This window comes from Grampus griseus (genome assembly GCF_964374135.1).
Source record: "Grampus griseus genome assembly, chromosome: 9".
Lineage (NCBI taxonomy): Eukaryota > Metazoa > Chordata > Mammalia > Artiodactyla > Delphinidae > Grampus > Grampus griseus.
In genome coordinates this window covers 46958536-46975408 of record NC_139003.1, presented here as the reverse complement: position 1 = coordinate 46975408, position 16873 = coordinate 46958536, and the positions used below count along the sequence as shown (strand labels likewise).

The 16873-nt window shown below is 43.0% G+C and overlaps 1 long non-coding RNA gene across 1 annotated transcript; it reads left to right on the top strand.

Moving 5' to 3' along the window:
* The first annotated feature begins 3234 nt into the window (after positions 1-3234).
* Positions 3235-14157, top strand: LOC309827468. The gene is made up of 3 exons (XR_014297221.1): positions 3235-3293; positions 3394-3503; positions 14088-14157. It is a non-coding gene; the product is annotated as an uncharacterized lncRNA (long non-coding RNA).
* Positions 14158-16873: the final 2716 nt, after the last annotated feature.

The following is a 16873-nucleotide window of genomic DNA, read 5'->3' as shown; positions in this document are numbered from 1 at the left end:
TATCTGTGTATTTAAATGCTTTATTTAAAATGCTTGTTTTAGCATTTACTGAAAAGGGGGGAAATGATATACTTTCCAAGAAATGGTTTTGGGACATTCAGGAATGAAATGCAGGCAGATCTAAAGTCTGAGCCTCCTGGGTGATACTCTGTGAAATTGCATTTCATTTCACCCAATCTCCTAGTTAACACTCAGAAACACAGGGGTTGTTTTGCACCCCATGAGTGTGTAGGCACGTTAGCAGACTCTCGGGAACAGACAGATGTGAGGCAGGGCCAGGAGGGAATAAAAGCCCACGAGTGTACTTCTAGGCTACAGTGGAACCCTCAGTGCTCAAGACAGTACCACCCACAGCTGCTTATCTCCTTTGGGGACCTGGGAAGCTGTGGCTGTGTCTGGGAGCACGCCGTCTTATCTCTTACCTTCTCTGTGGAGATATAACCATCTCTATGTGTTTCCACATCATTTGCCATCATAACTGGTACATTGAACAAGCAGGTCTTAGAAGGTTCAATTGCTAAGCAACATTATTTGTATTTCCAAGTATCTTCTATAATCCATTCCATGGGATATTTCTTTACCATCGCCTAGATGAAAATTCAGGCAGACCCCTGAGTTGTCTGGTGACTCTTCAATAATACAAATGGATCTGCAGTCAGTCACTTTAAATCGCAAAAACCCACTCATTTTAGTAATTAAATTCCATGTAATAATTAAAACCTTGCTTTGCAGATAAAGCTTCTCATCCTCTAAGTCTGCAGTAGGGGTGGGGTTGTGATCAGCTTTTTCTCTTTTTGTCCAAGCAGGGCTTCTCCTCGTTACCCTATTATGCTAACCACAGTTTCTGGCTTCTCCAGGATGGAGATCTGGGGAGACAGAGTGGTAAGAAGAATGGAAAAGATCTTTCCTGATTGATATTATTGTGGTCAGTCTTCTCCAGACTCGGCAGATATTTTAAGGTAACTCTCTTATGTGGGGATCCTTCAGAAACCCACCGATGAAAGAAGACACCTTCGTTAAAATAGACTTCCGGCTTTCCGTCAGTGACAGGCTTCTGGAGGGGCAGAGCCAAGTGGCAGCCCTTAACAGCCAGCAGCAAGGTGGGTGCAGTTACTATAATGGGCAGAGTGTCTGCAGCAGCAGAGTATTTCAGCACACGAGAATCTTTGATGTTTGTTCATTGTCCATGGTGGCCCTGGGACCAAAACAGATCGGAATTCTACTAGGAATCACTTGATTTATGTAACTGGGAAATCTCTAGATCCAGTGACTAGAAACCTGAGTTCAATGTAGAGTCATAGCTCATCACCCAAGTCTCAGATCTGAATCGGCTGAAAGACATAGAAATGCCCGGATCACTGATTTTGCAGCTGGGTCCAAGGAGGAGTAGCAGTGACGGCACCTGGGAATTTGTTAGAAATGCAAATTTCCAGACCCTCCCCCAGCCCTACGGACGCAAACACTCTGGAGGAGGGTCCAGCAGTCTTCGTTTTAGCAGGCACTTCAGCTGAGTCCTGTGCATGCTAAGGTCTGAGAACTCTGACCTTGAGAGAAGGAGAGGCTGGGAAGCCTTAGAAGGGACCCTGTAACATTGCTGTAAGTACCTAGTGTCAATCTTCCTTTAAGTCTTCTCCAGAAGATCTGCAGCCATTAACTAGGGTAACTGCAGTGAGGAAGGGGGACTGTCTAGGCCTTTGGGAAATTTCTAGACGTTAGTTCTGAGTCGATGCTAATCTGTAAAGTTCCAACATGCCTCTGGACCACGGAGAGGGGTTGGGGGTAGGGGTCTCGTGTGGTGATCAAATAATAAATGAAATTTTGGGGTGTGGCTGCCTCACAGTGGGTCTACTCACCCCCACTATGGTTACTTTCCCATCCCTGAATAGAGCTGTAATAGGTGTCCTCAGCAACTAGAAGAACCCCTGTATTGATTCCCTGACCTGGGTGATGAGCCTTATTATGGTAGGCAGGACCATGCAGAAGCCACCTGGAATTTCCTCTTCTTACCTAAGAGTAAACTAAAAGCAATGCCACTTCCCTGGGAGAATTGCAGAGATTAGTATTTCCATCTACTATTTGAACAATACAGGGGCTGTTCCACCACATCCTCATTTAACTTATCTGTTTGGCATGACAGAAGGAAGATGGTTATTGGAGAATGACTGTGGATTCTTATGGAATCATTCAGGTACCGGACCAGATGTAGCCTCTTTACTGGATAACACAACAGTGCTTCTGGTACTTTGAAGGCAACCATTGATCTGGCAGTTGCTTTTTTTCCTCAACACCAAATTAGCAAAGATCCCCAGGTGGAGTTTGCTCCCAATTAGCAGGATCAGCAAAACACCCTCCCTGTCTTACCTCAGACCTCTGTGACTCTTCCGCTGTCTGACAACATCCAGTCTGCAGGGGCCTTGATCATCTTGATATTCCCCAGAACACCATGCTAATACATTACATTATTGACACGGCGAGCAGGAAGCAGCACATACTCTCGATGCCTTAATGAGACATATGTAGGCCAGAGGGTGGGAGAGAAACGCCAAGAAAAGTCAAAGGCCTACTACCTCAGTGAAGTTTCTAAGGGGTCCAGGGGTCTGAGAAATGTGGGCATTTCCTCTCCAAATAGAAGGGCAAATTGCTATACTTTGTATCACCTACCACTGAGAAAGAGCTACAGTGTTCTATATCTCTTGATTTTTGAGATAACATAGCCTCTTTCTGAGGGTATTGTTCAAAGCAACATTTGAGTGATCCACAAAGCTGCCGAGTTTTGTGTGGGGACCAGAGCAGAAAAAGCCTCCCTAGCAGCGTTTCTCAGCATCAGCAGTGTTGACGTTTGGGGGACAAATAATTCTTCAATGTGGGAGGCTATTTGCGAATGGTAGGATGTTGTGTAGCAGCATCCCTGGCCTCTACGTCCGGTTGTGACATCCAGAAATCTCTACAGACATAGCCAGATATCCTAGGGGGAGCAAAACTGCTGTCACTTGAGAATCCCTGGCCTACAGCATGTCTAGGTAAGCCTCGGGGTGAGTAAAGCGCTGGCTGACGCTTAACTGCAACCTCGTGAGAGACCCCCGACCCAGATCTTTCTAACTAAGCTATTCCTGGATTCCTGACTCTCAGAAACCATGAGAGATAATGAATGCTTGTTGCTAAGTTTGGGGATAATTTGTTTTGCAGCAATACACGGATCTACCAAGCCATACGGTTGGCGTACACGGCAGCAATTGTCGTCCAGTGTAGGCAGTGTACACCAGACTGGAGTTGAGCAGGTCCTGAATGTGCAGGTGAGCTCCGTGAGCAGGCAGCTCCTACTCCCATAGCATCTCCTCTTGCTGCACTGTAAGTCTCCCTCAACCCACACCTTTGTCCTTTTGGGATTGACAGATGGTGGAGGAAGAAACTGTTTGGACCAGGTTCACAGATGGTCCCTTACAATTTGAAGGCATCAGATAGATGTGGACTGTAGAAGCATTATAGCCCAAAGCAGGAATGCGGTAAGAGAAGTTCTCTCAAGGCTGAACCCTGAGCAGTTGTCCACTTTGTCTGGATGGAGAGATGGCCAGAGTCGGGGTATATGCCAATTCATGGGTGACTAGTGGTTTGGTATATCGGTGGCACAGGAGTCTGAGGAAGACGTTTGCAGATGAGTCTCTAAATATGGGCACCCTCCTATGTGAATGCTCACCGTAGGGCATCCGGAATGAGGCTCTCAGTAACCAATTGGACGGGACGCCCATTTTGTGGATGTCAGGCAGCCCCTTTCCCAGCCACCCTGAGGCTTGCTCAGTAGGCTCACGTAGGATGTGGCCATTGTGGCAGGAAGCCAAGTCACGTGTGGGCTCAACAATATGGACTTCCCCTCCGCAAGCCTGCTCTGGCTGTTGTCACTGCTGGATGCCTAAGCTGCTGACAGCAGAGACTAATGCTGAGCTCTGATGCGGCATCATTCCCCAGGGGGACCAGCCAGCCACCTAGTAGCAAGTTTATTACATTGAACTCTTTCCATTGTGGAAAAAAACGTTATTGGAATAGTCACACTCCTTAGAAAGGAAGGTTTAAATGATCTTGCCAGGAAGGAACCCCAAACAACTGAAGTGTTGGTTAAAGGCAAATGGAACATGGGTTAGACACTGGAAGAAGCTCATTAACGATTATTATTCAACTATTATCATTATCAATCAACTAGTTTTGTTACCAGTTACCAAAACAAGAACTTTTGCAACTCTGCAATTTCTTCTTTGCTTGTTAAGCATAACACTGAGTGTCGTTGGTGGTTAAATTTACAACTTAGTCTTTAGGTTAAGGAATATCCAAGGTGCTATGGTGACTAAAAGAGAAGAACTGACATCACCCAGAGCTCAATACAGTGGCTGAGGCTGCCTCCTTATAGCGGTGCCACTCTGTGTTACCCCCCTTTTGGGGACCGAGTGAGCCTACATTCATTTATATGATGTGGAGGTATGACGTTGGATGGATACAATGGAATGTGTGGATCTGAGTAGCAAAAGAATGGATATACCAGATTGTGTCTCTTGGCTGTTAGGTCCGAATTCATCCTTCTAGATACTTTCCATCCCCCTTTCAGACTCACTCATCTGGCCAATTTCATGTTAGGTTCTTCCAATGGGAGGCATAGGTAGTAGGTCCCAGTGTGAGAGAAAGAGATTAATCATTTCCCCGGCTACTGGCAGCAGCAAGATTGTGCAGCTGGGCTTGACTGCTTGTGCTACAAGCTCCACAAGCCTGGGGGTGGTTTCGGCAACACCGGCAGTAAGTAGCCACTCATAGGATCCAGCCGAGGGACAGTGGCAGCTTCCCATTCTAGGTTACAGCTGCCTCCTTTCTCTGCTCCTAGCACTTCCAGCAGTTTTTAACCAGTTGCCTACACTGCAACCTTCTCTGCTTGAAATATATATAGTGGTTTCTACTCTCCTGTTTGGACACCGAGTGCTACAGAGGTCTTTCTGTATCAGAACAAAGTCAGCTTCCTCATTCTCTAGTTTAAAAAAAGAAAAAAAGGGCATCATATTTATGTAAGAAGACCCAGATAATGGATACTTAAGTTGCTCTCAATCTTCTTTCTTCATCAGTAAGGGCAATAAAGACATTTCCATTTTAGGAAAGTATTGTCAAGGCATATATTTGGCAATGTTTGTCTCTTCCTCAATCTGGAACGATACCTGCTAAAGTTCTTATGCAGGGATCTAAATGGCTGTTATGAGATTCAACTAGACTGTAGAATCTAGAGAGTGTCCATCTGCAGCTAGTTATTTATTGCTTAATAAATATTCTAAAGTACTGTCCACATATATCCTAGTCTTATCTCTTCCAAATGAATTTCAAGCACCTTGAGGCTGGATCTTATATCACCTTTTGAATATGTTAATGGGGTGTGGGGAGAAGTTTTAGTAGTGCCTCTTCCCTTATGATTAATGTCATCTGAATGTGTCATCTGATTGGCAGTCTGGGAAGAGCCCTACATGCCTTCATGCGAATGGGGCTCAGGTTTTCTCTTGAGAAAGAAGCTGATGACACAGCTAACACTGCCACATAGCGTTGTGGCTCAGATCGAGGTCCAGTTAATTTTATTATTGGTCTTCCTCCAAATCCCTTTCCTGGAGGCAGTGCTCCTTAGAAACCATTTTCCCTTAATTATAAAATATTTAAATTGATCTGTGGGCAGTGCTCTAATTCCACCTGTGCGGCCTGTCCCCTTGGTCCACCTCGGGGCTGGAAGGCTGCCCAGCCCAGCACAATGCCCTCGTCCCCACGAGGCTGCCTCAGTCCCCATCTCAGCCATCTGATATTCTGCTTCCGCTAGACGAAAGAATGAAGGCCTCTTTAGCTCTTTGCTAACACCATCCTTCTACTCTGTTTTCTGATTGTATCTTCTTTAATTAAACAGCACTTCTGCTATCTTCTCATCTTTTAGGTATTCAGATCATTCTAGCATTCTACTTCCAGCTCTTAGATTTGAATTTTCTAAAATGGGAAAGGTTGGGTCCTGTTGACAGTTGCCATGCCAACTCCCAATCAGCCTTTTCCTTGGGAGGATTTTTCTTTAGCTGCTCTACACTTTCACAGCAACTTATAGTGTGACAGGAATCTTCAAACATTCACAAGCAACTTGGCCAATAGGGATGTGGGGCTGCAGTTCCTAAGATGAATATCCAGGCTTTTTCCAGGAGGGTTCTACTTTTATAATCTTCAACATAATCCCTTTAAAGCAAGAATCCCTGGCAAATCTAAGCTGCTATGGTATGAAAATTCTAATTAAAGGCAACAATCAAAGCTGCTTTTGGTGGTAATGCTGTTATACTGTCAACCTCATTGTCAGTCAGATTAACAAAATACACTTCTAATAACCCAGCTAATGCAGGGAGAAGTAAACAGCCAAGTCCATTTAACTCTCAGAAGCTTAAATGCTGTTAAATCACATTTCCTGTTTATGAGGCTGAATCTGAGAAGATATGCATTAATTATATTTCCAAATAGTCCAAAAACGTGATAAGGCATTTTTTATATTTCAGTAATAATCACACATAACAGTGATTTATGATCGCTTCTACTACAGTTAACAAAATAGTTTATACTGAACATTTAATAGATTAAACAGCAGTTATCCAAGATAAATCGTCCATTGATATGCTCATTTTCTCGATAGCCACATCCACAGGCTAAGTCCACAACTGGATCACATCCACATTTCATGGTAATTGGTTTTAAAACTATCAAAACAGGAGGAACATGGAAATTCCATCCGCAAATCCTCAACGGCCCATTGGAGATCTCTTAATGCATGTGCTTTTCTTTTCATGGGAATTCCACATGCAAGTTGTGAAGCAGAGGAAGGTGCTATTAGAAGTACCAGGTCTGACATCAACACGAATTGGTTTTACCTCTTGCTGGTATGTATTCCCTATGCTCACATTCAAAGAAAACCCAGAAAACTCTTAGATCTCCATCTGAATTTCAGTCAAAGGATTCAGTTCTGCCTCTTTCATCCCAGCCCAGTTTTCCTGTCAGGAGCACCACTGGTTTTCTCTTTAGCTGTCAGCACATTTGGAACAGATTTTTCTTTCTGGGAAAAGATTCTACAGCAGTCTAGATTTTAGTTTATAATTTCATTATAAATAAGAGAGACTTTTAAAGAGTCACTTCAGAATCACTGCACAGCTTCATCTGGGATTTGGCCAACAGTTGTTAGAGTTCTATTAAATCAGCTTTCTTCTAACAGTGAAAAGAAGAGGTGGAAATTTTGTATTTTCTCAAATCCTCAACCACTGCATCAAATAGCTAAGAATGATTAAAAATAAAACAACATGGAGTATTTTGGGACTGTACATTCTACTTTTGTTTTGTTTCCCCAGAGATGAAGAGAATTGAGAAAATGTCATCTTAGCATATGTAATTTGAAGTCTGTCCCTTCTACCCGAGCCTAGAATCCTCTTGTTAGGCATAACATAGGGTGAGGAATATGTTGTTATTACAGACAGGGCTTAGCTTGTAGCTGACAAAGGAGTACTGCTATGACAGAAGATGGAGTTTTTATTTGTAATGGAAGAAAGGGTTGACTTTCTAAATACCTAGTGGTAGATCGAAATTTTAAAGAAAGCTAGATAAAAATCTATTTTCAGAGCCTTGTTGCTTCCTAAGAGTGAAACTAGAATTTCCCTTCTTAACCCCAAGCTAGAGAAACACTTCTGTTTCACACAAAACACCACAAATCAAATGATGGCCAGACTTTCAGTTTCCCATTAGAAAATACCTCGGTTCATTCAACAGTAAATATTAATGAACACTTGTGAAGTGCCAGCTACTCTGTTAGAAGCTGTATGAGTCCGGGGTTGAACACAAGAGACCAAAGTCCCTGTCTCTATAGAGCTCACGCAAGCTTCTCGTAAGGGCTTCTGGAGTGAATTGAAACATTAACAAAGCGTTGATATGATGAACGAACTAGTGTTCTTCACTAAATGGGTGAAGTCGCAAATGTGATAAGAATCCTAAATTTAAAAATACTACCTAAAGAACTTCTGCGACATTCTTTTCCTTTATGTAGCACCGAGGTCCCTGAACTTCGTCACTGTTGTGCTAATTGTAATGAACAGAACTTCTATATTCATTTGTCCCGTGCAAAGGGGTGTTTTCCGGAAACTATCTCGCTGAAGAGAAAAAAGTCTCTTTTCTGGGGAGGTTCAGACACGGAGCTGTAAATGATTCTGGCAGGATGAGTGCTGAAGGGAGAGGATATTAGCAATTGGAAAATGGCTTTGTTGCCAGAGGCTACATACGAAGGCATTAGAAGCCACATGATAGAATTAGACGGAGGATCTGTACAGGTCTGGTTAAGCTTAAAATGTCTAACAACCCACCAGGAATTGATTGTAGGACAGCCTTAGAGCAGCCAAATGTACCTTTTATTATCTCTGAGAAGGGAGTCTTATTTTGAAATCCAGAATTTTGGGAGAGTGATCATGAATGAAGTCCTAGATGCTTTGCTCTAGTCCACCCACCCCACTCCTCAGTTTTGGTACCCAGCTCCATCCCACTGTGCCTTCTCATTTAAAAGAGCTCCAACCTTGAACGTCCCCATTGCTGAAAAAGGAAAGAGGAGGAGAAAGAGGAAGATAGGAAATACTTCTCTGCTACTGCAAGTGATTTGAAGGTTTGGGACTGTGCTGGGGGATGTATAGCCGCTTCTGTCCTTAGACACGTCCCAACCATCTGGTCACTTGGGCTCCCCCCTCCATCTGGCTCTAATCATCTCAGCCAAACTTAGGGTTGTCTGTTGGTGGCTGTGATTTTCTTTTCTTAAGTTTCTCATTAATTTTGTCCTGCCTTAGTTTTGTTTTCCTTTTAGTAATGCAAGTCTTGAATAAATTAATTTGTTGCTCATGGGCAAAAAAGTGGCTTCAACAACCAGCCCAAAACATCCTCAAGCTATAACAATGTTGATTCACCTGTAAAAATCTGCATTTACTCTACTCAAACCTAATGGTGTCTTCCTTTTGGGCCATGAACACACCCATTATATTTCTCCGGGGGCTAAGAGGACACCTCAGCACAGGTCCTACAGTTCTTCCAGAAAGAGCTGTCCCGAAAGCAGATGGAAGGATAGGAGGCGGCATCAGAGAAGAGCTTAGGCTTGATTTCTGTTAAGTCTTCCTGATTTTTTTTTTAAACGCATGCACATGTTTATTTAAATAGCTGAAGAGTTTATAATTCCTGGACATTGAAAATAAATACATTTTCTCTTAGGTGTTTTGACTTGGTTTGAGCTATGTTTCCTTGTGTTACAAAATGGTCGGGTCTTTTAGGAAGCCACAAGTTGCAGACACTGAATTGAGCTGAATCATTTATCCAGCGAGAGCATTAGGAACAGGTGGGAGCAGTTACTAGAGGTAAAACAGAGACCCAAGAAGAACAAAATGACCCTCTAGGAAATGTTCCAATGCCTCAAGACCAGAGGGACAGGGGGAGAAGTCACAGGCACCATCTCGCTAATGATGACCACACCCTCTGCACAGGGAAGCCGAGGCATTCCCTGTATTAGAGAGCAGCGGGCATCCTGCAGCCAGGAGATCCATGCTGTCACTCTGTCTCAGTCTACAGGTTTGGTGGCCCGTAGATCCCCCTCCTCATAAAATTCACTGGCTTCTGAGCACCTCCTGTGGCCCTTAAGAAAGAATCAGCCGCTTTGTGACCACTTTGTCCAAGCTGCTGCAACCGGTTAGAGATACACTTAAGTATCACTTAAGTATCTTCAGTGAGTTAGTGGATGATATTAAAAATCGCAGTAGGATTAAGTGAAGACAACAGGACATACTGTTGTCTCAAATGCAAAAAGAAATAGGATCTACAAATAATAAATGACTAGAAGGACCAGTATTAAAAGTTTAAAATTCGTTATATCTGGGCTACGAGCTTATGGATCGTTTTTACATCCTGTATTTATTCGTATTTTTATGTGTTATCTATTACTTCTCAACGTGGCATAAATAGCGGTGCTTGATGCTTGGACACCCCCCCCCCCTCAGTTAAATACTTCCTGAGCACACACAGTGCGTGGCACCCGGTGGAGGGAGCAAAGCTGAGCACGTTCCAGGGCTTTACCTTGAACTACTTCCTCCGTGAGTCTGACAGCACCGGCCCCTCCTCCAGGATGAGATCCTGAGCTTTTATTCCCTTCACAGGCCCAGGACTCCCAGCTGGTCCTGCAGTGTTGGTAGTATACTCTCTCAGGTATGGGCGAGGCTCCCTCCTGCCCTTCCTTCAGACCCAGCTCGGATGTCAGCACATCAGGAGGGCTTTCCGGACCACCCGATGTAATCATGCCCTCACCTCCCACCACACCGGATTCCGCGTCGTGCTTTGATTTTCTTTATGGCATTTGTCAATATGTATCTCTGTAGCTATGTGTGCACTTGAACGCTGACCTGCCACCAGAATGTAATGCCTTGGAGGAGAGGTCTCCAGGCTTGCTCATTGCTATATCTCTGTCCATCTAGAACAGTGCCTGTCACATAGTGGGCACTCAATAAATATTGTTGAATTGAAGTTCTCTTCCTCAAGGGAAAAGGAGAACAGAGATGCAAAAGACATTGCTGAAGTAGAGTAGACAGGATTTGACCACTGGTTGAATCGGAGAGCAAGGCAGGAGAAGGATGGTGATTGCAAGAATGGGTGTGTTCTCAGCAGACAAAGAAAAACTAAGAGGAGCTTCTGGTTTGGAGGGAAAGAGGACCAGTCTGGACATGTTAAATCTGAGTTTCCATCCGGAGAGTTGGAGTTGTGGGTGAGAGGCTCTGAAGAGAGGTCATGACTTTGCCATGGTAGAAAGGGAATATGGGCAGTGATGTTGCAGCAGCATGTTGGGGTGAAGGAAGAAAACAGGGATACACTGTCGGATCTTTTTGATTGTCTCAGTAGACTAGGAGGCAAGGCCACTCGCTGAGAGTAAGGAGAGCAGTCAGTGTGTCATTTGGAACTTGAGCCCAGGCACAGTTTGAAACAACTGCTCTGGTGAACATACAGTCAACTCCTGAGGAACAGCAGGGCAGACCCATGTAGTTTTTCTCTCCAATAAATATAGAATCCTTTTATAGTGGTTTTATGAAAACTATTCAGGAAGATGTGAGAAGGAATAGCCTTGACATTGTATATCCATTTTGAGGCATATATTAGTTTTATCACTCTCTTTGTTTTCTGCTAGACAGTTTTTTTTACATATTGTTATGCCTTTCATTAGGAATTTGTTTTGAGGAATTTATTAAGATGCTAGAATCCTTCAACATCATAAACATGGAAAAGTAGCAACTATTCATTGCCAACATTCCCAACTCCTCTGCTGTCTTTCCCAGTGTTGAACATCTGTCCCCAGGGAAGCCCATCATCACCTCCCCTCCACTCCTAATACCAAGTTGTTTTCTTTACTCGGTGGCTTTGGGCAGAGGGGAGAAAGAGCTCATCATGAAGACCGGTGGTACTTGGGCCTTCCAGGCCACTGTTGCATCGAAAAGGGGAGCAGGGGAGAAAGGGGGACCCTAAAATCCATCTCACTGTCTGGGGAGGGCACCACATGCTACCCTGGTGGTTCAGGACCCACCCCTATGTACCTCCTTTTGGTCTTTTCCAAGCATGCCTCCCCTATCTCTCTACATCTGATCTCTTGTTTTTATTTGATGGTACCTCTGTTGGGAATTTAGGGATTTGTGTGGAGTGAGAAGCAGGAAATAATAATAATAATAATTTACATTCCCACCAACAGTGCAGGAGGGTTCCCTTTTCTCCACACCCTCTCCAGCGTTTACTGTTTGTAGACTTTTTGATGATGGCCATTCTGACCAGTGTGAGGTGATATCTCATTGTGGTTTTAACTTGCATTTCTTTAATGATTGGCACTAGTGTTTTTAAACCACCCAATTCCAGTTTTCATAACTGGGGGTATGCTAATAACTCAAGCTTATTGAATTCTTTTTCTTGTCTTTGTAATGTTTCCAAATTGAATATGTGACTAACAACTCCTTTTACTCTACTTAAGCCCAGGGAGAAAAAATTCCACTAAGGAGTTGAAAATCCCAGAAAATTTGGAATAGGGGTTCAAAATCACATGCTCCCTGGGCTGGTGCATCTTTTTACTCTCTGACCACCCAGCAAGGGAAGAATATGATCTAGAAGCAAAGCTACATGGAGTTTGGTTTATTTAAGAGGCCAAAAGAGAACTACATCTCTCAGTGCATAAGAAACTAGAACTCTTAAAGACCTTAGAACTAGAACTCTTAAATATCCTTAGAACCTGTTAGGTTCTAGGCTAACAAATGTTAAGGTTTTTCAGGGGTAGAAGGAGCTCATTCGAGGGAGCCGTGTCTTATTAGAGATCCCTTTCCCTCTGTCCCTCACAGCGCTACCCAGGAAAGTATATGCTGGTGAAACTTCACCCTGAACAAACAATTTACTAAACAAAATCCCTCTCCACTATTCCCTCTGTCTTGCCCAAGATCAGCTTCAATTTTCCAGTGCAACACCACTCCCAGTCTTTTTTTTTTGGATAGAATTGATGTATTTTTTTCACTTTTGTTTATTTTTGCCCCAAAGCTTTTGGCATTTCCCTCCAGTGAGTCACACTCTGGGACCATCTCAAAATGACCTCCTTACAGGATGTTTCTCTTCCCCGGGGAGATGGGAAATTGGTATAAGACAGCCTGTCCCAATATGTTACTGTACAGTGTGTGGGGATTTCAATAAAGAAATGCCATTTCACATGCCACCAAAGCCACTTGATGGATGGACTTACAGGCAGATAGCCTTCGAAATCTTTTCCCAACTCTATAGAGACAAGATGGAAAAACGAAAGCATGGTCGTTAGGGGTTTACTCAAATCAGTTGAATATGGGAATCAGTCCTTCTACTTTTTCCATCACAGAAGTTTAGAGTATAGTTCTTTGAGAATTTAGATTTTGTAACAAAATAATTGAACTATCAGGGGTGGGAGGATAAAAACAGGAGGAGAGAAGGCAGGGGTGCCCAGAGCCTCACCATTTCCCCAGCACACTTGCGCTCATGCTTTAGGCAAGGTCAATGCTACTCTTGACCTCTGGACCTCCAGCCTTCCTCCACCCCTCAGTTTGGAAAACTTCTCCTCCCCAGGAATAATTCATCACTCCCTATTCTCTGCTCTCAGAGCGCTTTGTACCTTCCTCTACGAAAGCACTTAGCACTCTGGGACTATGGTTATTTGTGCAGTGGTTACCCACCTTCCCTCTCCCATGCTCCCCTCTCCCCAGTTAGAGGGTCTCAGAGGCAGGGGAGTGTTGGCAAAAATTGTCTCTGTATCTTTAGCACCCAGAACAGGTCCTGTCACCTATGAGGTTTAATATGGCACATCCTAGTGCAACCATGATGGCAGCCATGATGGGGCCAGGGATCCAGGAGAATCTCTATTCATAATGTTGATGTATCTAGTTTTCCTGTTCTCTTCCAACAATGCTCCCCCTTCCCCCTCCACAATTCTGTCAGGCACTCACTTCCCTTCTCCCCTTGGATTCATGTAAGAAAATTTTAAGTATCAGCAAAGATTCCTAGATGTACATGTGAGTTTTGATTATAAATATTCATTGGGAAATAAGGAAGATTAACAGTGTGTATTCCCACTGTATGTCAAAAGGTAGAGTTGGCTTTACTCTTTCTACTGAGCTTTGACTTCTGCATATGGTGGACGTTTTTTGGCTCTGGGCTGCCTGGCATCCGGGCTTCCTTTCTTCTAGTAACAACACCTTGTTTTGATTTTTTTCGGTGGGGCGGTAATTGTCTTCCCCCATTGGGTGCAGTCTTAGTGGTACTGAGTTCAAGGTAGCCCACCCTCCCTTAGCCTGGGATGAGTTATCAGTGGTCACCACTGGTATGGTGTGGAGTTGGGGAGGGGATGTTTTTACTTAACTTTTGCAATAAACAATTTGCAAATTAAAGATTTAAGAAAAAGAGTAATATTGACCCAAAAGATCTGGCTAGATGCAACGAATTTTCCTGTTAAATCCGTTTGAACAGCAACCACAGGCCTGGCCTCTTCTACTCAATTGCAGAGCCCAGGGGAATGCAGACAGCCCACGTCACACTCCTGAAGTTGCCAAAATTCCCTTTAAAATGATCCAACAGATGTCCTTCCTTGGGGTCGAGCAGATATAAATCACAATGGTCTGCTTTCAATTCCTAACTCGGTGTCTTAGGGGCAGCAAAATCAATCACTCTCAGGTTTGTTTTCTGAATGTTTTTTAAATCTTCCAAATTATAATAGCAATAACCATTACAGTATGCAAGAAAAGGTAATCTGAGCAGGTAGTTGTATTTCATCCCAGGGTACAAACTTCCTTTGTGATGGTGGAGTTGAATGGGCCCCCATCACTCATCTTTGCAGCTAGTCCCATGGACCAGAGAGCAACCCCGAAAGTGCTCAGCATGAAGAATGAAATGGTTTCTGAACTTAGAACCAGGGGCTTACATGGCATAAATATCGATACGGCCATGCCCACATACCATCAGCAGTAAGAGGAGGGGTCTTGTCATTCACAGGAAGATAGAAAGGGAATGCCAGACTTTCCCAGACAAATCAGGGCTCAAGTCAAGCAGTTTATTCCAGGATCTGTCTTTGGTTTCTGGCCTTATCTACCACGTTTCTGGTAGCATGAGAAAAGATGGCTAAAGAACTTCATATACATAAGTAATTAAATGAAAGCTCTTAGTACTTTCCAGAGAATCAGGATTCCAATTTAAACTAGTTCCTCTTGGACAACATCTAGTTTCTTATAATCTGGTGTATGTAATATTTAAAAATAAAGCCCATTTTAAATTCTGGTATACACTGTAACCCCAAATGGGGTCACCTGACACTTACCCATTGATGTCATCAGGTGAGAAAGCTTCAGGATCAGGAGGCAGGGTGCCTTCTCTGTGGAAAAAGGATGGAGTTTAAGGAGAGACACATGAGTTTGAATCTGGACTGGCTCTGCCATTGGCTGTAGGAACCTCAGGCAGGTCTCTCTGTATCAATGAAGTTCCATGACCTCCTCTGTGAAATGGGAAAACCATCTACCTGGTGATGTCTTGGTGAACATCTGGCACATTTTAGGGGCTTAAAAAGAATAGCTGTTATTATTACTTCTGATTCACAGAATTAGGTGTCTACAGCTGAAATGAATCCCCAGGGAAGGCCTATTTCGCCTCGTGGTAACAACCTCTTAGAGGTTGAGGCTGGGCCTTCCAGACCTACTCATGGGCCTCCCAATAGACTTCCACTGCAACAGAAATGCTTTTCTGCCTCTTTACAATTGCAACCCAAAGGTCAAATCAAGTCACTCCCCACCCCACCCCGCAGCACAATGCAACGACAGCATTCAGCAAGCTCCCCCTGCCCTACTTTGTGTCTAGTGGGGGTGGGGAGGGCAGGGCTAACACTGCTTCTCATTCCAGATTCTGCAGAACTCTTCACTTCTCTGATCTCAGCAGACATGTTGCCAGGGTCTCCCTCTTTCACCTCCTCAAACCCCACCTTTTCTTGAATTTTTTGCAGCATCTCCTCTCCACTGTCAGGCCACCCAGGGAACCCAAACACTCTTCCTCTGGCCTTCTGCTGAGCAGACTTAGCCATGGACCTATCCTCAGGGCTCTGCTTCCACAGAAACATGACCCAAAAGGCAATTCTTTCTCTGAGAGCCTGGGGCCAGATTTTTAATATTTACATATATAACATAAGCACAAAATGGTATAAAAATCAAAATATACTTAAAAAATTGTCTCTTTCACACCCATGCCCAGTAACACATTGTCGACACTTCCTCCCCTACCGTTATTGGTTCCTTGTTTATCTTTCCAGAGGCTCTATTCCTTACAAAACTTCTGTGTGTCTCTCTCCCTCCCTTATTTATTTATTTGTTTGATTTTATTTCCCTTCCTTCCTTTCTCCCTTCCTTTCTTATAAATGAAACATACTATATTTTTAGATGCCTTGCTTTTTTTAACTTAACAAAATCAGTGCATAGTTTAAGGCCACTGTTAAATGTAGACTTTTTCTGTCCTCTCAGTGTTCTCCAAACCTTTATGCTATGTCACCCCTTTTGTTAAAAAATTGCTGAAGGCATACCAAAATATGTATAATTATTCACTCATTTATAAAGTATAACCATGCCACTACTATACTAAGAACATTTATACTATGAAATATTAATTAAAATGGAAACTTTAAAATGATAAAGGATGACATTTTAAATACTTAATTCTTAAAAATTGATTTTTAGTAGTACAAAATATTTATACTTTCTAAAATATTACTGTTAGTATTTTTAATAGGAGCAATGTGTTGAATATGCTTTGTCATGTTTGAAAATCTTGGATTACCCTTTTGTGAGATAACATTCAAATGTCTGGTTATATGTTCAGTTTATTTTGACACTTGGTCTCCAAGTCCATCAGAGCTGAAAAAGACACATTCCAGAGATGTAGATCCAAATGGAAGCAATACCTCATTAGATGAGCTTGATTAACTCCCAACATGCATTTTTCAATCCCATCTTTTATGTAAAGACATTTGTTGAAATTTTTCCTGAGTTAAGGATTTTTTTTTTTTTGGTAATGCACACACAGTAAATGGAAATATTTCCAAACATCTGTTTTCAAAATGCTCTTGCCATAGATTAAATTTCTTTTGAAAAGAAATTACATTCTCACTAATTTTTAAAGTATCACTTCTACCTTGAAAGGGCAGATTATGTGTTTACTTTTTTAAAAAATATCTGCTAGATGACATACTAACAATAGCCACTCACTCATCTGCAAGCCTCGTCTTTCTGTCAAAGAAAGAAAGAATGCAGGACCC